The 20,562-nt window shown below is 44.6% G+C and overlaps 1 protein-coding gene across 1 annotated transcript in view; it reads right to left on the bottom strand.

Annotated features, from left to right (window-relative positions):
- LOC139540031 (neuron navigator 2-like) overlaps nt 1–20,562 on the bottom strand; it is a 161,362-nt gene that overhangs the window by 139,122 nt on the left and 1,678 nt on the right. The window lies entirely within an intron of this gene.

Here is a 20,562-nt window from a genome sequence, read left to right as displayed (position 1 = left end):
GTAGAACTTTCACAGAGAATGGATGTAATACACATAGATTGAGCTTTTCCTGCAAAAGACTGTGTAAGGAACTTTCATAGAACTTGTTAGCAGAACTTCCTCTTCTGTATTTGTGTGCTAAATGTACGGCTCAGGCACCAGACATCCCTCAGTTGAGGAACGAACAGCAAATAACAGCTCTGGCCAACATTTCTACAGACATACACTACCGGTCAAAAGTTTTAGAACACCTACTCATTCAAGGGTTTTTCTTTATTTGTACTATTTTCTTCATTATAGAATAATAGTGAAGACATCAAACTATGAAATAACACATATGGAATCATGTAGTAACCAAAAAAAATGTTAAACAAAAACATATATTTGAGATTCTTCAAATAGCAACCCTTTGCCATGATGACTGCTTTGCACACTATTGGCATTCTCTCACCCTGCTTCACCTGGAATGCTTTTCTTTTAAGTTATTGGTCAAAACTTTTAAGTTTAAGTTTTGACCAATAAGGTCGCTTGTTAAGCTGTAGCCAATGAGAGTTGACCTGGTTAACGGAAGGCCTGGGGTAAAAAAGAGAGGGAGAGAGACGTTGAGAAAAGGATGGACATTACATTATGACCGTTGGTGAAGAAAAATTATAAAAGAAGACGATAGAAATTGAACAAAACCCATACCTACCGAGTTTTGAAGGAAAATACTGATTTTATTTTATAAGAGAGTTGTTATAATTTTGTTAAGAAAGACTTAGTAAAGACTGAAGCTACCGTCTCATCGTGGAGGTATTTGACAGCCTTGAGGTTAGCCTAGCATCGTGTGACACCGAGAGAGAATTGCTTGGGAAAGATTAACGAATTCATGTTCCCATGGGATATCGGTTACAGCTTGATAGCTGTGCTTGCTGTGGATCTTGTGAGGAAGCCTGCAAGGAACTGCTATACTTCACTGAGGGAATATCTACGAGTAGTGAGTAACGACAACGGTGGGGTGCTTCGGGACTTTATATGTGTCGTCATTTCTTTTGAGCTCCAACGCGCGCCAACGGGTTTAAGCAAGCTTGAAATAATTTGGACATCGGGTGTGCACGACTCATTGGGGTTAATTATTTGTATTTATTTTGATGTGGGGCTTTGAAAATTTAATAATACACATTTTGAACCTTATGTATGTTACCTTGGTGGAGTCATTTCCTGTTTCAATTGAATTTAATGCATGGGAAAGTATATATCCTTATACAATAACAAAAATCTATAATCATTCCATCTGAAGTTAATACCCGATTTGTCATCACCCAAATAGTTTACAATAGGGATTCTTCTTGGAGATGTCCTTCTCACCTAACATCCCATGCTGTTGAGATACTCTAAGTAAGGTAATATCGTGAGAGTCAAATTCGAGCCCGGTGAGAGGGTTACACTTGAATGTGCTACTTTCCAAGGAGGATGAGAGTCCAGTTGTGTGGTTTGGTAGTTATGAGTCAGGGCCATCTGACACATCCATTATTCTGAATTAGAATACACTTCACTAGTCCAAAAATGTCCAAAAAGCTGAAGTGACAGTGCAAGGTGTGACCTGAGACAAGTCGCTGATCTGTAGTGTGACACAGCTCTGGCATGGCCTGCCTACCTCACACAACACCAGTCTGCCCTGATCACATCATCACTACAGCTTTTTTGTCCACAGAGCACAGAGATCACAGCCCCTGGCAGAGACACAGAGGAAAGGAAAGGGAGTAAAGGAGAGAAAGGAATGAGGAGTAGAACAGAATAAGCCTCTGCTCAGTGGCACTAGACATGACCTTACCTAGAGGGACAGAGCGAGAGAGCGAGACAGACTGACAAAGAGACAGAGAGACATCGAGAGAGAGAGAGAGAGAGAGAGGGAGTGAAGTTGAACCATATGTCCAATGAGGAAATGAAACGTACAACCACTACTGCAGTCATGATCCTGTTCGTCAGAACATAACAAACCCGTGTTGTATCACTCTCTGCAAACATCTACCTCGGGGGTCATCCTACTACACTCTGCAACCAAAGACCAGACTTCAACATTGTCTCCATCTGCAACTCGAACACAGACCTAGTTGAGTGTACCAGAGGCTGGAATCTCCTAGCCTGGACCCAGATCTGTTAGTCTCGCTAACTCCTACAGATGTAGGATCTTAATTTGAGACAGTTTGCTACAGAAGGAAAATAATCCTGCAGCAACAGGACATTTTAATTATTATGTGGATAATAATTCATGGACATTTTTTGTAGGGGTTGATACACGTTCGTTAGGGCAAATCAAGTAAGTTTAAACTTTAGAAGCCTTTTTAAACCTCGAATGCACTCCAAGTTTGCATTTCTAAATCCTAAAAAGGCTACAATATGTCCAGAACTGTGCTGCACGTGTCCTCACCCACACCTTTATTTATTTTATTTAACCAGGTAAATTGACTGAGAACACATTCTCATACAGCAACAACCTGGAGAATAGTTACAGGGGAGAGGAGGATGAATGAGCCAATTGGAAGCTGGGAATAATTAGGTGACCATGAGGGACAGATTGGGAATTTAGCCAGGACACCAGGGTTAACACTCCTACTTTTCTGATAAGTGCCATAGGATATCTTTAGTGACCAAAGAGAGTCAGGAAACCAGTTTAACATCCCATCTGAAAGACGGCAACCTACACGGGACAATGTCCCCTTCACTGCAATATTTGTAAAGAATTACACAAAGGAAAGAGTGCCTCCTACTGGCCCTCCAACACCACTTCCAGCCACATCTGGTCTCCCACCAAGGGACCAACCAGAACCAACCCTGCTTAGCTTCCCAGGCAAGGCAGCAGTGGGATGCAGGGTGACATGCTGCTGTTCAAACTCCACTGGCTCCCTATATGCTCACGCATTGACTTTAAAATCCTGGTTCACAACTACCAAGCTATCCACAACTCTGGACCCAAGTACCTGTCTGACTTTATCCTACCCTCCTGCCCCACACGCACCCTTCACTCCTCCAAGTCCATCTCCCTTCAGCAGCTCCACACCAGATTAAAAATGATGGGTGAAAGGGCTTTCAGTTGTGTATATAGCTTTGATTGTTATCTGCTTACAATGTTCTGTGTTTTGAATTGTTTTTATTATCATCATTTGTATTTTCTTCAGCACTTTAAATGCACAAATCAATTGAATTATTATTATTTCCAACAAAATTCTCAGCAACAAAGGAGTGATCAAATTAAGATCCTACATTTGTATGATCATTGTCACACATGGCAGCACAAACAGATCTGAGACCACCCACCGGGCACGGGACATATGTCAGTTCAACTTCTAGTTTTCATTTACATTTGGTTGAGTTGTCAATTTAAGTGAATTCAACGTGAAATTAACAAAAAATGTCATCGGATTTAGGTTAAAAGTTGGTTGGGAAAAAAATGAAATTCCTTTACGTTGATTACTTTTTTCAAATCCAATCGGTTTTCCACATTGATTCAATGTCATCACAATATATTTTTTATTTGAAATGACTTGGAAACATTGATTCAACCAGTTTTTGCCCAGTCTGCAGTTTAGGATTTTCCCAGGTTAGGTTTCCTGGACGGTAACCCAACAGCAGAAGCTGTCCTCTACTGACTGCAGCTGGCTGGGCTGCCTGGGGGCTAAGCTCCCTGACAGGCAGTTATCTCAATGCCAGATCTGAGACAACGTGGCAGATTACAGGCAATAGATGAGCCAATCGAGCAGATTACAGCCGTAATCCACTGTCTCCTGACACTCAGGGCCTGATCCTGCTAATGTTGGTGTCTTTCTGGCTCCTTCCTTTCCTCTCACATCAGCACCATATGGGAGCGTATCATAACCATATGAGTTGGCTAGGTCAGGTGAACATATGGTGTGCAAATATGCTACTTCCATCGATCTTCTGAGGGGAGCCAGTAGCCTACTACAGAATCACTTGGCTGACCCACTACCAGCTTCTCCTGAGGCACAGAGACTGGTGGTGAGATCCTGCAGGGATATTTCAGGGCATAGGCGGACATCTTCAATGGAAATAGTTCAGCCTTGGACTGTGCATTCAATACTACAGTATTAGCACTTGGACCAGTAGCATTGATGTCACGGAGGGTACTGTATGGAAAGCAGTCGTCAGATGCTTTCCAAGATGATCAACGTTGGCACCTTCACGTGCACGTTTTCTGCATACACGGAATCAGGCGTACGGTGATACTTCTACACTGTCACTTATGTTAATGAGCAAACCAGAGTCGCGTCATCCACACTTTCAGAATAGCATACACTGTATATGGCAACAAAGACCTACAATGCAGTCAATAACAGTACCATGGAAATGTATATGATAGAGCAACTATTGAAAAGGGAACTAAAAGCAAATGAGGAGCGGGCTAGACTCAAACACACACACACACACACACACACACACACACACACACACACACAAACACACACACACAGTGATAAGCTGTTCAGTGGGCCACAACCCTCCGCGCTAATCTCTTGCAGTGAAGAAAGGAAACAACAAATTTGTATTACAATAGGGGCGAGAGAGAGAGAGAGAAAAAGAGGGAGAATAGAGATAGGGAGAGACAGAGAGGGGAAAGAAAGAGAGAGAGAGAGCGAGAGATGGTGACAAAGAGGTCCAATGGACAGTCACTCGGGGCAACTCCTTCCCCTGGGTACTGAAGGCTGAACACAGGCAACACGTAGGACCTCCTACACCGTAGCAAAGTGTGAACAGTGTGTATAACTGGAGGTTCCTCTCACCAGTCTCCTCCCAGCTACACCACAGCAGTTCCACTGGGACCTCCAGACCTCCACAGTGGCGGAACAGACAGCCAGCCAGACTGAATCACAGCAACCTGATGTGAAGACAGGGTTTACTACTCTTATTGCAATATTAATAAGGAGATGATGTCATCCAGACATCACTGCTGCTCGATGGTGAGTCTTCCCTCTCTTGAAAGCAGTAATGGAAGTCACCTCGAAGTGACAGGAGCAGCCTTGAGGGAAGAAATGTGCAGGAAGCTCCTACCGCTAAATAACACATAGTGGTCTGGGGCAAATCAAATCGAATCAAAAGTACATTTTTTATTGGTCACATACACATGGTTAGCAGATGTTAATGCGAGTGTAGCGAAATGCTTGTGCTTCTGGTTCCGACAGTGCAGTAATATCTAACAAGTAGTCTGACAATTCCCCAACAACTACCTAATACACACAAATCTAAAAGGTGTGAATGAGAATATGGAGCTAATGATAATCTAAGTATCACGTTGGGGTCACCAAAACAGGGTCGTTGGGAAATAGGTCTCAGCCTTACAGATGTTCCTCATTTTGTTCGAGGGGTGGCAGGTAGCCTAGTGGTTAGAGTGTTGGGCCAGTAACTGAAAGGTTGGTGGATTGAATCCCTGAGCTGATAAGGTACAAATCTGTTGTTCTGCCCCTGAACAAGGCAGCTCCTAGGCTGTCATTGTAACTAAGAATTTGTTCTTAACTGACTTGCCTAATTAAATAATGTTTTTTTTTTTTTTTAATCCACGGTATCTGTGGTTCTTTCACATTTCTCAGAAAGGCTAGATGAATCAGTCTCTGAATCCCAGATGGACATTATTATTAATGAATGCCCTGTTTTCCATGTTAATTGGCTCCTCCAATGGCAGCCTGACAGCTGGTCATCAATAACCCCACGAGGGAGGCATCCTCCATTAGAAAACAGCAGGAGGAGAGGCAGGGGAGGAGACCTGCATAATGTGTCTGAATGTCTGCCTATGACAATATTCCAGCAGTCTGGAACTCAGTCATACTCTTTAGAGCGGCTTAGTGATTGGGGAAACAGGAAGTAACGTTGAGACACCAGGGGTGACCACTATATTGTATGTACAGCATATCAAACTGGGGAAAGATATATTCAGCTAAACAGCCTCAGGGATATACTGCTCAATATTTTATATAGTTATGCTTCCATTAAAAATGCATGCAGGGTTTTTTCCCCACAGAACATTGAAGTATAGTTTAGTGAGAGGGAGAGAGGGATGCATTCCTACATGCAGTGAGGCAGGTGTCCAGGTGTAAGAACACCTTCTGTACAGATGGAGGGGTGAGGAGTCTGTCTGGGGCCCAAATTCCTCTCCATTGTCAGCCAGTGTCCGTTAGCCAGCTTCTGCTCTGCTGCAGTCTGATCCAAAACATCTGGCAACGAGAGCTTACAGTTCTACAGTTGAATCCATTACTCAGTTGGTCCGTCAGAGAAGCGATCCAATCCAGGTGTAGTTTATAGTACAGAGTTTATAGTACAGTATAAACATCACATCTGGCCAGTCAGTCCCATCTGTTTTCAGCTGGTGCCCTGCTGCGTTTAAATCATCCAGACTGGCTTGTCTGCTTCAAACACGGGGTCAAACACACAACATTCCCCAAATCTCACCAAATATCAGCGTGCTTGAACATCTACTGTATCCTACAAGTACAGTCATCAGGGAACGGCATAAAACACAATCAGTATGGGCTTTCGATGAGACACCATCAATGGGTTTGAGACTGATAATGCTGCCTTAAATTGACTTACACTCATAAGGAGTGATAAGATTGATCATATCTGATAAACATTTACCATTGACGCCCCAGTGACAGTCTAGCTCAGAGGGCAAAATCAATTAGGCATGAGATGAGAACAGTCCTTTTCAGAGGTTAATTCATTTCTATGGCGTTGTTTACCCCTTGGAGTGAGAGGTCAGTCATTCATACTTATATTCCACTGCTAGTAGATTAGCACTGGCTGTGGGCCAAACTGCTCCTTTATGACGGAATTAAACGACCATCTGGGGAGCAGGCATCTCCACAACTAGATTTACAGCATGGATTTGTCAGATTCTTGTCACTTTCATGCAAATTATATGCCAGATTTCCATATGAGGTGTTCTGTGTCATATGGTTTGTTTGAGATACCAAGTAAATGCCAACATGCCATACTCACGTTCAATTCAAGCATGTATTTTATATATTTTTAAGGGCATTACAATTTGCACTCATTATTATCATTCTTTGAACATGTATGATACATTCTACTTCTTGAGACAAAAACCTGTATCACAATGGTAATTCCTTACACATATTTTCCTTGGTTTAGAGCTCATGTTTCAGATAAAGGAGGACACGGTAAAACATACACTAACTAGAATAGAAAATCAATTCTTAAATCAATAGTGATCCTTAAAGTGGAACTGACAGCATTTTAGCAACATGAAATCTCATTCAAATCTGTTCATATACACCCCCCAGGAAGAATCTAATACTTTTTAAAAACATTCTCTGACAAGCTGGCACTTAGATATTGTCATTTTCACGTTTTCATAAATTCTTAGAATGTTTGGGAATGACGTATACTAAGGCATTTGTGAAAATTCTATAGCAATATAGTGTCGCACCCTGATCTGTTTCATCTGTCTTTGTGTTTGTCTCCACCCCCCTCCAGTTGTCACCCATCTTCCCATTATCCCTTCTGTATTTATACCTGTTCTCTGTTTGTCTGTTGCCAGTTCGTCTTTCCCGCCTTCCTGTTTCTCTAGTTCTGTTTCCTAGTTTTTCCCAGTTCTGACCTTTCTGCCTGCCCTGACCCCGAGCCTGCCTGCCTTCCTGTATCTGCCTGACTCTGACCTGATTACGAAACTCTGTCTGCCCTGACCCCGAGCCTGCCTGCCGTCCTGTACCTGCCTGACTCTGACCTGATCACTCTGACCTGACCTCTGCCTGCACTCGACTTACCCTTTGCCTGCCCCGTGTTTCGAATAAATAATCTGAGAACTGTACTATCCGCCTCCCTGCATCTGGGTCATATCCTGAGTCGTGAGAGTACGAACTGGCCATGACTGACCCAGCAGACTTGGACCAGCTCCGCAACACCGTCTCCTGCCAGGGAGCCACCGTTTTAAGACATGAGGAGTTACTTCAAGGTCTTCTGGAAGGATTCCAGACCTTGGTGGAACGCCAGGACCGTGCCTTCAACACATTGCTGGAGCAATACCGCGGATTATCTGTGAGGCAGCCCGCCACTACAGTAACCCCCCAGACTGTCAATTACCCCACTACCAGCTGTGTTTCTCCCCAATCTACCCGGCTTCCCAAGAACCCTCCGGAGCGCTTTGCTGGAGATCCCGGATCCTGCCGGGCGTTTCTCTCCCAGTGTTCTCTCATCTTTGAGCTGCAGCCTTCTTCATTTCCCTCGGATCGCTTGATGATAGTGTACGTGATAACGCTGGAACCCGGAAGCCCTGTTCAACGCGTTCCTTCACGGGCTGTCGGAGGTGATTAAAGACGAGCTTGCAGCCCGGGAGCTGCCCCTGGACCTTGACTAATAGCCTTGACCATCTGGATCGATGGGCGGCTACGGGAACGTAGGAGGGAGAGGGAGTCCGTTCCCTGTTTCCGACGCTCGTCCTCGATTTCCACCTTGCTTCCGAGGAATCCCAGAAATCCCCGAAGCCCACATATCCGAGTGAATCCGATGTCGGCCGAAGTCTCTCGGAGGTCACCGAGGGCTGTTGAGTCGTCTCCTACAGAGCCCATGCAACTGGGCAGGGCTAGATTGTCTCATGCTGAGCGCTTACGCAGACTTAACACCCAGAACTGTTTGCATTGTGGAGCTACGGGACATTTTTACCTACCTGTCCATTAAAGAACCAGGCTCATCAAGGAGGTACTAGTACGAGTACGCTGGGGAGCCGTATGGGGAGTTTCCATCTTCCATTGCTCGTACCCTTCTCTATGCTACCCTGGGCCGACGAGAGCTTTATGGACGCTACCTGGTGTCGGAATCCCCACACCACCCCTCTCCATTCCCACTGACGTCAGAGCATTGTATGGGCGCTCTATTGGCAGAGTCACCCACACCACGTGTCCCATTAACCTGAGTGTCGGGTAATCACAATGAGTTTATGTAGATCCTGCCCATTGAATCACCTCACGCACCTGTGGTTTTGGGGTTTTCCTGGCTCCAGAGGCACAATCCCCTGATCGACTGGGCTACTGGTTCTATCCTGGGTTGGAGCCTGTTTTGCCATGGGCATTGCTTGAAGTCGGTGCTGCCTGCAGCGCCCCGGGAAAATCAATACGAGGGGAAAAAGTTAGTCACTCACCCACTCCTCCAATGACATGACATCCTGCTAGCAGCAAGCTAGCTATCTAGCTAAAGTTAGGCTCTGTGTTTTTAGCTTTCTACAGAAATAGATACGCTAGCATATTAGCCACGTTGACTGACTTGTGATCATTTCTCTTGCCAGTTTGATTGTATTGACTTTGCCAACCTTAGATACATTCTTCCATTTTTGGCCCAAAAATTGAGTCATTGAAACTGAAACAGAATGGAGGCATCAATCAATGTGATTTACAACCTGATAGCAATATTTCTTTATACGAATAAATCTATTGGTGAATCATATGAATCATGCATTGAACTGCATCCATCTATACTGCCAAAAATGCCTTAGTGTACGTCATGGAATGTTGAATCAAATAGAACCTATTTTTAAAACCTCTTATAAAGTTGGTTTTGTGACATAAACTGGGAATTTGATCTTTTTTACTGATATTATGATTGTCTGTTTGTTTCATATCGACAAAGTAGTTAAACCGCTGTCAGTTCCACTTTAAATGGTAGCCTTAACCTTAAATGGGATTTTGTCCCGCCACTGGTTCTCAGATGAAAATACGTTTTACGATCTCTGTTACCGACTGCAATACATCCTGTCCCTGAAAAGTAGCACTCAGATAATGTATGTTTCCTCCAAAGTGAATTCATCGGTGCAGCCTGACACCACACTTCCTCAACCATGTCAATATAAGCGAAAGGTTGCTGGATCGAATCCCTGAGCCGACAAGGTAAAAATCTGTTGTCCTGAGCAAACAGGGCGCAGAAGATGTGGAGGCAGGCCACTGCACCTCTCTGATTCAGAGGTGTTGGGTTAAATACCGGAAGGCACATTTCAGTTGGACCACTGACTAGGTATCCCCTATCGATGGGTAACAGGGTTGGTGTGTTATGCTTGACTTACTCAGTTTTCCACCAGAAAACGGACAAAAAGAGTAGAACCAGCTCACCTGCTTTTACACTATGATTTGACTATTAGATGTTCAATGTTGATTTTGAAAGAAATATTTAAAAAGGAATAGTTTCACCATATTAAAACAAGAGTTCAGTTCATGTAACAGAGTTGACCTTAAATAGAGGGACAGGTTGTTTTTTTCTAAAAATGAATCACTAATCATATGAAATAAATAATAATTTCCAGAAATGACTTTGTCAAAGCAACAAAAATACCTAGGGCTTTAACAATGATGGTGAAAACTTGGTAGGAATTGTTGGGTTTTAGGCTGGGTTTCTGTATAAGCATTTTGTGACATCTTCTGATGAAATAAAAGGCATTAGAAATAATTTTGATTGATTGATAAAATCTTCCTAGAAGTCACTGAGGGTACACGGAGGGATACGCCAAAATGGGGTACACGGAGGGACACGCCAAAAAGGGGTACACGGAGGGTCATGCCAAAATGTCACTTTAGAAAGTCTTTATTCATATTAAAAATCAGATTTATTGAATTTTACATCTGGACTTTATTAAAGGGCACTTCATTTAATATAATATCAAATTCAATATTGGTACACAATTTCTATTTAAAACATAAAATGGACGCAAAATGGACACATTTCATACAATGAACCATAAGCACATTACAGAGGACTACACTCTTAGAATTTTTTTTTCTCCAAAAGGGTTCTTCGGCTGTCCCCATTGGAGAACCCTTTTTGGCTCCTAGTAGAAACCTTTTTGGTTTCAGGTAGAACCCTTTTGGGTTCCATGTAGAACCCCCTTTAAGGTTCTAGATAGCACCTTTTTTCAAGGTGTGTATGTATTTTTATAGGATGTCACTAAGATGGGGGCACAGGTTATGATTAGGCATTAAACAATGAATAGATACTTCATAAACATTGGTAATGCAACATGATGTATTAGAAATACCACAAAGCTAGCTAGTGGAAGCACCCAGACGAACCCTGACCACAGCATTACTGCTGGGGGCTCTTTGGGATGATGATGATCGTGGAGTGTGGTGTAGTTATGAGGTTGTTGCCAGTAATCAGGGGCCCAGTGAGAGGCAGGGTCAGGGAGGTCTCCGTCTGCAGGTTCGCCTGGGTAGGCAGCCAGTCACCTATACCCCTGGTCTCAACCCCACCTCAACCCTGTCTCACCCCTGTTGCTCTGTTCACTCAAGCAAAAACAACCGCATTCTAAGCAATCCCAGGATGCATACAGTACATCACTCAGTATGCACATGTTTAACCAGTACCTTAACATCTTGAATGTACAAAACACTCCTCAAACCTCATTTATTGGTTAATCTACAATGAAGATTACAAATTCAGCTAAACTACTGGGATGCTTTTGCTGTGAAAAAAAGTGATTATTAAAGTGCATCTGAAAGAACAAACCTAGAGAATTTGGGCACTGAAAATCATATCTATAATCGTGTAATAATAATTTGTGATGCCAGTGACAGCTTGTCCGAGGGGAGGCCAGTGGGGGAGGCTTCTGCAAGACTAAGGCACATAGCCAAGGTGAACGATTCCATCACACTGTCTCACTGATCTGCCTACAGCACTGTTGTTCTGAAAATAGCACAGCCTACAACAACCCATACCCTCAGCTTAACCACACAACATTGTTCCTATTCAACCTACAAAACACTAACAGGGTACGTCGCCAAACAGAAGGTCATTGAGAGGTGAGCATAGGGCCACTGGAGCCACATGTTAAGGCTGAAGCATTATCACACACACATTTTGTACATCAAAGGCATCCTGCTTATTAGCCATTCACCACACACCACATGGCTCTCTTATTCTTCCGAATCCAAAAGAACCCATAGCAGAACTAGGACAAGTACCGTAGTAGTGGGGTGTAAGGAACACTCCTGCCCTCCCTCAGGTTTCACAGCTCTGCCCCACGACCTGTTCTTCAGCCCACACCTACATTCAGTCATAGAGAGAGACAGAGAGAATAAGAAAAGGAGTGCAGGAGAGCAGCAGATGGTGCTGGGGCCTAGAGGAGGACCCAATTGAAACAAGTGCCGTCCGTCCTCCAACCTCTCTGCATTTCCATCCCACAGACAGTACCAGTCAGTCCCTTCAGTGGCTTGTAAGCTCCAGTCTCTGTTTCTCTGTTCTTTAGTATGGCCCCTGAAGAGGCCAGTGCTTGTAATGGTGTTCCCCTTAGTAAGTGCACTGCACCATGGAGGGGATCATTGGGTTGATATTACTGAGGCATTGCAAGGGGTTCCTCACATTAGAAGAGCGTGATTTAAGCTCTGTCCAAAAGTGTGTGTGTGTGTGTGTTACCACTGCAGCTGCAGCATGTTAGGTAAAGATGATATTGACACCTTCTAAAAGAACAGATGTCTAATCCGATTTACAACCAGAGGAAACGGGAGAATCTGGGTGACCTCACCCACAGTTCAGGGACAATCCTCAGGATAAACACGCAATCTAATAGTCTTACCATTGTCCCCCTTACAAGCTTTTGTGTCTGTAATCTACCGTTGCTTTGGGCAGAATAGCACACCTGCTTCATTGTGAAGTAGAAGAATGTCTAAATGTTTACGCAGCAGAGAGAAGATCTATGGACATTCTCTCATTTCTGCAGGAGAGCAGTTCTCTCCCTTAGATCAAATTGTCATCCATTAAAAAGTGGAGAATGATATTTTCACTCAGAACGCAACGGCACAGCTCTCACCATATGGCCTAATCCCCGAGGTTGATGATGGATGTGTGTACATTCCGAATAAAACAATGAATTGTATATTCCACCATATAGCCCCGTTCATATCACAGGTGTATAACCATCCATTACACCGTCCTATATCTTTAGCTAAATCAATCAATGCCACCCCTTTCCATGGGAGACCAAGACTGTGGTGACACGGTAACACAAAACTCCTAGCTACAAGGATAGAGAAAAATATTACTCTGGATTTATGAAATATGATGCACCGATTTATATGAACGAATATATGAAGAAAATAGTAGTAACCCTCTTAAGTAGTACTGTACTCCTCATCCTCAATCACGCCATCTAACAGCTCGCAGAGCCGTTAACCTCGTACTTTAGGCTGAACTTTTCCAAACGATCGCGAAGACAAAGTCGGAGCTGGCTGTGTGTAGTCTAATACCTTTTGACAGGATCACTTGATGTCCCTCCATAACTCTGGACAATCCACCATTCTTTCCAGGCCCTATAAACTTATTAGGTTCAATGTCAGTGACTACAGCTAATGCACATGACAGGACCCTAGTTCATACAGAAGTCCTCTCCTCCAGCTCCACTCAGCCACAGTGAGGAAAGCAGAGTAGGCAGAGCCCTGCCCAACACTACATAGGATCAACACAAAAATTCACTTTTATTTAACTAGGCAAGTCAGTTAAGAACAAATTCTCATTTACAATGATGGCCTACCCCAGCCAAACCCAGATGATGCTGGTCCAATTGTGCACAGCCCTATGGGACTTCCAATCACAGACAGTTGTGATACAGCCTGGAATTGAACCAGGGTCTGTAGTGACACCTCTAGCACTGAGATGCAGGGCCTTAGACCGCTGCACCACTCGGGAGCCCCTCATCACACCATTCTATTCCTAATTTTCCTTTACAGAGCTTGCAGAAAGAAACTAAATATGAATATGTAGTGCTGCAGAGCCTAGATGTGCACCAACGTAAGAACACACAAAGACAAACAGACGTTATGTTTGACTCTATTACAACTTTCAACACCTCAACAAAATTGTTATGAAAGGTGTGCTTTGTTATAAAAGTGCCAATAAGTGTAATTCAAGGGAGGGCACAGTTGGGGCACACGTGGACTGTGAAAACAACTGCCTAATTTGACTAACTTTGGAACAAAATGACATCTTAAACAGCATAAAGGCTGCAGTACTCACTGTAGCTTTGTAGGTAGCCAATGTCATACCAGATAGATTACTAATATGGGGACTAACATGTTTCACTGTGTGAATTAGTGGTCTATCAGGTTAAGAGTCCAGTAATGAATGATGCAACCGTCACAAACCGAGATTATTCAGATCACTGCACCTGGTCCTATCAATAATTCTGTAGGGGGTCAACCAAAGCATCAAGTCACAGAAAACGACTCTTTTCAAATCAAAGCTTATTGGTGGCGTACATAGATTTGCAGGTGTTATAGCAGGTGCAGCAAAATGCTTATGCTACTAGCTCCAACAGTTCAGTCGAATGTCGCTCTGGATAAGAGCGTCTGCTAAATGACTTAAATGTAAATGTAATGTAAATGAATGTCTCACAAATACAAATAATATAAAAAAACACGACAAGACATCAAGAAATAGCAATACAAAGTAGATATATTTGAGTGAGCCTGTGTGAGAATCCACAATATAAGTATGTGGTGTGTATGGACAGTATATCCAAGATGGCGTAGCAGTCAGATGTCCTTTGTCCTCGTCCTGTCCCGTGTATATATTTTTTATATATTTTTCTTCGCATTTCTTTTTATATATATATTTTTTCTTCTTAAAAACTCAACTTCAAAACACTCTCCTGCAACCTACCTCACCAAATGTGGTGCGGATCTGTTTTTTTTTTCTCCTCAAAGGTATTATTCACCTCGTATCCGAAATCTACAACAGAAGCTAGCCAGAAGTTAGCCAGCTCACAAGCTAACGTGAGTAGTTCAGCTAACCACAGCTAGCGCTTATCAGCTATCCTTTAGCTCGGAAAACTATTGCCAGTTTTGTACAACGCGACTCAGACCAGAGCATACCAGACCTATTTTCTCTCCATATCCCCGGATTTTTACCGCAAGCTCTGGACATTTACACCTGGATCTTGCAGCTAACTAGCTGCTATCCGAGTGACTATTGGCTAACATCAATTCCGGAGCAAACACCAATTATCCCGGAGCTAGCCAGCTGAAGAGTTCCATCAGCCACTCCTGGGCTACAATCACCTATCCGGACCCGTTTTACTGCCGATGCGGAGCCCCACCGGGCCTTCACGACTGGGATACCGACGTTATCTGCCCGAGGGAGTTATTCAACTGGCCCCTCCATCGCGACGTAACCTGAACGCCCATATGCTAACTGCGGCCCGCTAATCGTTAGCTGTCTTGAGCATATCGGCTGCTATCTGAACAGGTCTATCGAACAATCTTACGCCGCGGGCTAGCTTAGTGGAGGCCTCACTGCTCCATCTACGGCTGCCCCCTGGACACTATGATCACTTGGCTACATAGCTGATGCTTGCTTGACTGTCCATTAATTCACGGTACTCCATTCCGTTTATTTGTGTTTTATCTGTCGGCTCTGTGCTTTAACTCAGGATCTGTGTGTAGTTAATCCGACCCTCTCTGCCTAGCCGTCGCCATTTTTACCTGCTGCTGCTGTGTTAACTGACTAGCTGCTGTTATCTCACCTGTTGTTTTAGCTAGCTCTCCCAATCAAGACCTGCAATCACTTTATGCCTTATTGTATGTCTCCCTCAAATATCAATATGCCTTGCATACTGTTGTTCAGGCTAGTTATCATTGTTTTGGTTTGCAATGGACCCCGTAGTTCCACTCTCCGTACCTCCGATACCTCCTTTGTCCCACCCCCCACACATGCGGTGACCTCACCCATTGAGACCAGCATGTCCAGAGATACAACCTCTCTTATCATCACCCAGTGCCTGGGCTTGCCTCCGCTGTACCCACGCCCCACCATACCCCTGTCTGCACATTATGCCCAGAATCTATTCTACCATGCCCATAAATCTGCTCCTTTTATTCTTTGTCCCCAACGCTCTAGGCGACCAGTTTTGATAGCCTTTAGCCGCACCCTCATCCTACTACTCCTCTGTTCCTCGGGTGATGTGGAGGTAAACCCAGGCCCTGCATGTCCCCAGTCACCCTCATTTGTTGACTTCTGTGATCGAAAAAGCCTTGGCCTCATGCATGTCAACATCAGAAGCCTCCTCCCTAAGTTTGCCTTACTCACCGCTTTAGCACACTCTGCCAACCCTGATGTCCTTGCCGTGTCCGAATCCTGGCTTAGGAAGGCCACCAAAAATTCTGAGATTTCCATACCCAACTATAACACTTTCCGTCAAGATAGAACTGCCAAAGGGGGAGGAGTTGCAATCTACTGCAGAGATAGCCTGCAAAGTTCTGTCATACTTTCCAGGTCTATGCCCAAACAGTTCGAACTTCTAATATTAAAAATTAATCTCTCCAGAAATAAGTCTCTCACTGTTGCCGCCTGCTACCGACCCCCCTCAGCTCCCAGCTGTGCCCTGGACACCATCTGTGAATTGATCGCTCCCCATCTAGCTTCAGAGTTTGTTCTGTTAGGTGACCTAAACTGGGATATGCTTAACACCCCGGCAGTCCTACAATCCAAGCTTGATGCCCTCAATCTCACACAAATCATCAAGGAACCCACCAGGTACAACCCTAAATCCGTAAACATGGGCACCCTAATAGACATTATCCTGACCAACCTGCCCTCCAAATACACCTCTGCTGTCTTCAATCAAGATCTCAGTGATCACTGCCTCATTGCCTGTATCCGCCACGGGTCCGCGGTCAAACGACCACCCCTCATCACTGTCAAACGCTCCCTAAAACACTTCTGCGAGCAGGCCTTTCTAATCGACCTGGCCCGGGTACCCTGGAAGGATATTGACCTCATCCCGTCAGTTGAGGATGCCTGGTCATTCTTTAAATGTTACTTCCTCACCATATTAGACAAGCATGCTCCGTTCAAAAAATGCAGAACCAAGAACAGATATAGCCCTTGGTTCACTCCAGACCTGACTGCCCTCGACCAGCACAAAAACATCCTGTGGCGAACTGCAATAGCATCGAAGAGCCCCCGCGATATGCAACTGTTCAGGGAAGTCAGGAACCAATACACGCAGTCAGTCAGGAAAGCAAAGGCCAGCTTTTTCAAGCAGAAATTTGCATCCTGTAGCTCTAACTCCAAAAAGTTCTGGGATATTGTAAAGTCCATGGAGAACAAGAGCACCTCCTCCCAGCTGCCCACTGCACTGAGGCTAGGTAACACGGTCACCACCGATAAATCCGTGATAATCGAAGACTTCAACAAGCATTTCTCAATGGCTGGCCATGCCTTCCTCCTGGCGACTCCAACCTTGGCCAACAGCCCCGCCCCCTCCGCTGCTACTCGCCCAAGCCTCCCCAGCTTCTCCTTTACCCAAATCCAGATAGCAGATGTTCTGAAAGAGCTGGAAAACCTGGACCCATACAAATCAGCTGGGCTTGACAATCTGGACCCCCTATTTCTGAAACTGTCCGCCGCCATTGTCGCACCCCCTATCACCAGCCTGTTCAACCTCTCCTTCGTATCTTCTGAAATCCCCAAGGATTGGAAAGCTGCCGCGGTCATCCCCCTCTTCAAAGGGGGAGACACCCTGGACCCAAACTGTTACAGACCTATATCCATCCTGCCCTGCCTATCTAAGGTCTTCGAAAGCCAAGTCAACAAACAGATCACTGACCATCTCGAATCCCACCGTACCTTCTCCGCTGTGCAATCCGGTTTCCGAGCCGGTCATGGGTGCACCTCAGCCACGCTCAAGGTACTAAACGATATCATAACCGCCATCGATAAAAGACATTACTGTGCAGCCGTCTTCATCGACCTGGCCAAGGCTTTCGACTCTGTCAATCACCATATTCTTATCGGCAGACTCAGTAGCCTCGGTTTTTCTAATGACTGCCTTGCCTGGTTCACCAACTACTTTGCAGACAGAGTTCAGTGTGTCAAATCGGAGGGCATGTTGTCCGGTCCTCTGGCAGTCTCTATGGGGGTACCACAGGGTTCAATTCTCGGGCCGACTCTTTTCTCTGTATACATCAATGATGTTGCTCTTGCTGCGGGCGATTCCCTGATCCACCTCTACGCAGACGACACCATTCTATATACTTCCGGCCCTTCCTTGGACACTGTACTATCTAACCTCCAAACGAGCTTCAATGCCATACAACACTCCTTCCGTGGCCTCCAACTGCTCTTAAACGCTAGTAAAACCAAATGCATGCTTTTCAACCGTTCGCTGCCTGCACCCGCACGCCCGACTAGCAACACCACCCTGGACGGTTCCGACCTAGAATATGTGGACATCTATAAGTACCTAGGTGTCTGGCTAGACTGCAAACTCTCCTTCCAGACTCATATCAAACATCTCCAATCCAAAATCAAAGCAAGAATCGGCTTTCTATTCCGCAACAAAGCCTCCTTCACTCACGCCGCCAAACTTACCCTAGTAAAACTGACTATCCTACCGATCCTCGACTTCGGCGATGTCATCTACAAAATAGCTTCCAATACTCTACTCAGCAAACTGGATGCAGTTTATCACAGTGCCATTCGTTTTGTTACTAAAGCACCTTATACGACCCACCACTGCGACCTGTATGCCCTAGTCGGCTGGCCCTCGCTACATGTTCGTCGTCAGACCCACTGGCTCCAGGTCATCTACAAGGCTATGCTAGGTAAAGTGCCGCCTTATCTCAGTTCACTGGTCACGATGGCTACACCCACCCGCAACACGCGCTCCAGCAGGTGTATCTCACTGATCATCCCTAAAGCCAAAACCTCATTTGGACGCCTTTCCTTCCAGTTCTCTGCTGCCTGCGACTGGAACGAATTGCAAAAATCTCTGAAGTTGGAGACTTTTATCTCCCTCAACAACTTTAAAAATCTGCTATCCGAGCAGCTAACCGATCGCTGCAGCTGTACATAGTCCATCTGTAAACTACCCACCCAATTTACCTACCTCACCCCCCATACTGCTTTTATTTATTTACTTTTCTGCTCTTTTGCACACCAGTATCTCTTCTTGCACATGATCATCTGATGATTTATCACTCCAGTGTTAATCTGCTAAATTGTAATTATTCGATTTATTGCCTACCTCATGCCTTTTGCACACATTGTATATAGATTCTCTTTTTTTTTCTACCATGTTATTGACTTGTTTATTGTTTACTCCATGTGTAACTCTGTGTTGTCTGTTCACACTGCTATGCTTTATCTTGGCCAGGTCGCAGTTGCAAATGAGAACTTGTTCTCAACTAGCCTACCTGGTTAAATAAAGGTGAAATAAAAAAATAAAAAATATCATTTGGAAAAGAAAACGGTATGTACAGTAGTAGGTATATAGGACGAGAATACAGTATTATACATACACAGTGAGGAAACAACGGTTTATAAACAGAATATGACGTGACCAGCTTTCAATGACTCTATCTATACACATGGGGCATTAGTCTCAAGGTGCAGGGCTGAGTACCATGCAGGTAGCTGGCTAGTGATGGCTGTTCAACAGTCTGATGTCCTTGTGATAATAAGCTGTTTCTCAGTCTCTCTGTCCCGGCTCTGATGCACCTGTACCGTCTTCGTGGTAGCACAGTGAACAGACCTTAATGAGGGCAGGCAATGTGCCCCAGATGGTGCGTTGGGCTGATGGCACTCCGAAAGAGCCAGGCGGTGATTCAGCCTGACAGAATGCTCTCAATGGTGCATCTGTAGAAGTTTGCGAGGGTCTCAGGGGCCATGCCGAATTTCTTCAGCCGCCTGAGGTTGAAGAGTCGCTGTTGCGCCTATTTCACAACGGTGTCGGTGTGGTGGGACCATTTCAGGTCCTCAGTGATGTGCATGCCGAGAAACTTGAAGCTTTTGACCTTCTCCACTGCGGCCCCATCGATGTGGATGGGGGCGTGCTCCCTATTTTGTCTCCTGTTGTCCACAATCAGCTCCTTTGTTTTTTTTTTATGTTGACATACTTTTTTTTACGTTTAATGTACTGTACATTTGGCAAACTATTGAAGATTCATGATGTGTTAAAGAAAAACTTCACCCATTTTGAATGTTATGTTGTTTTTGTGCATCTCTGAGCGATGTTTTATCTGTTCCCGGGGTCATTTGATGTTTTCATGTGTATCTGAGCTATTCGCCGTTCAAGCAGGCATAAATACAGCCGGTATGACGAGTTTTGCATCGTATGACCGCGGGAATTGATAGAACATCGCTCAGAGATGCACAAAAATGATATAACATTCTAAATGTGTGACTCTTTCCTTTAACAAACAGCGTTCTTCTACCTGTACCTATCAAGAACACTGAATCATAGACACCACAGGTCTGAACAAATATAACATTTTATCAGCCACAGATGAAATAATGACAAATAAGGGTCGGCTGAATGAAGGGCAACAATGAGGTAGGAGTAACAAGGCAATTAGGTTGCCATAAGGCGTGAAGTGAGGGGTCTAATATAATAATACTCAACACTGAGCTTTACTTTGTTCAAAGGGAGATTTCCACACGGAAAATCATCAAAAGCGATTTATCAAAACAAATTACCTAATTTCCACGACAGCCCCACAGTTCAATGTTGACGCTTCACCAAAGCGTGACCAATATATGCTGCCCCAGCTGCCAGCCATGGGGGTGGGGTGGGGTGACAACCTAGCTACCGTAGAGAAC

The sequence above is a fragment of the Salvelinus alpinus genome, chromosome 15 (assembly GCF_045679555.1).
Source record: "Salvelinus alpinus chromosome 15, SLU_Salpinus.1, whole genome shotgun sequence".
Lineage (NCBI taxonomy): Eukaryota > Metazoa > Chordata > Actinopteri > Salmoniformes > Salmonidae > Salvelinus > Salvelinus alpinus.
The sequence above is the reverse complement of the archived record's forward strand: the minus strand, read 5'-3'. Positions and strand labels throughout refer to the sequence as shown.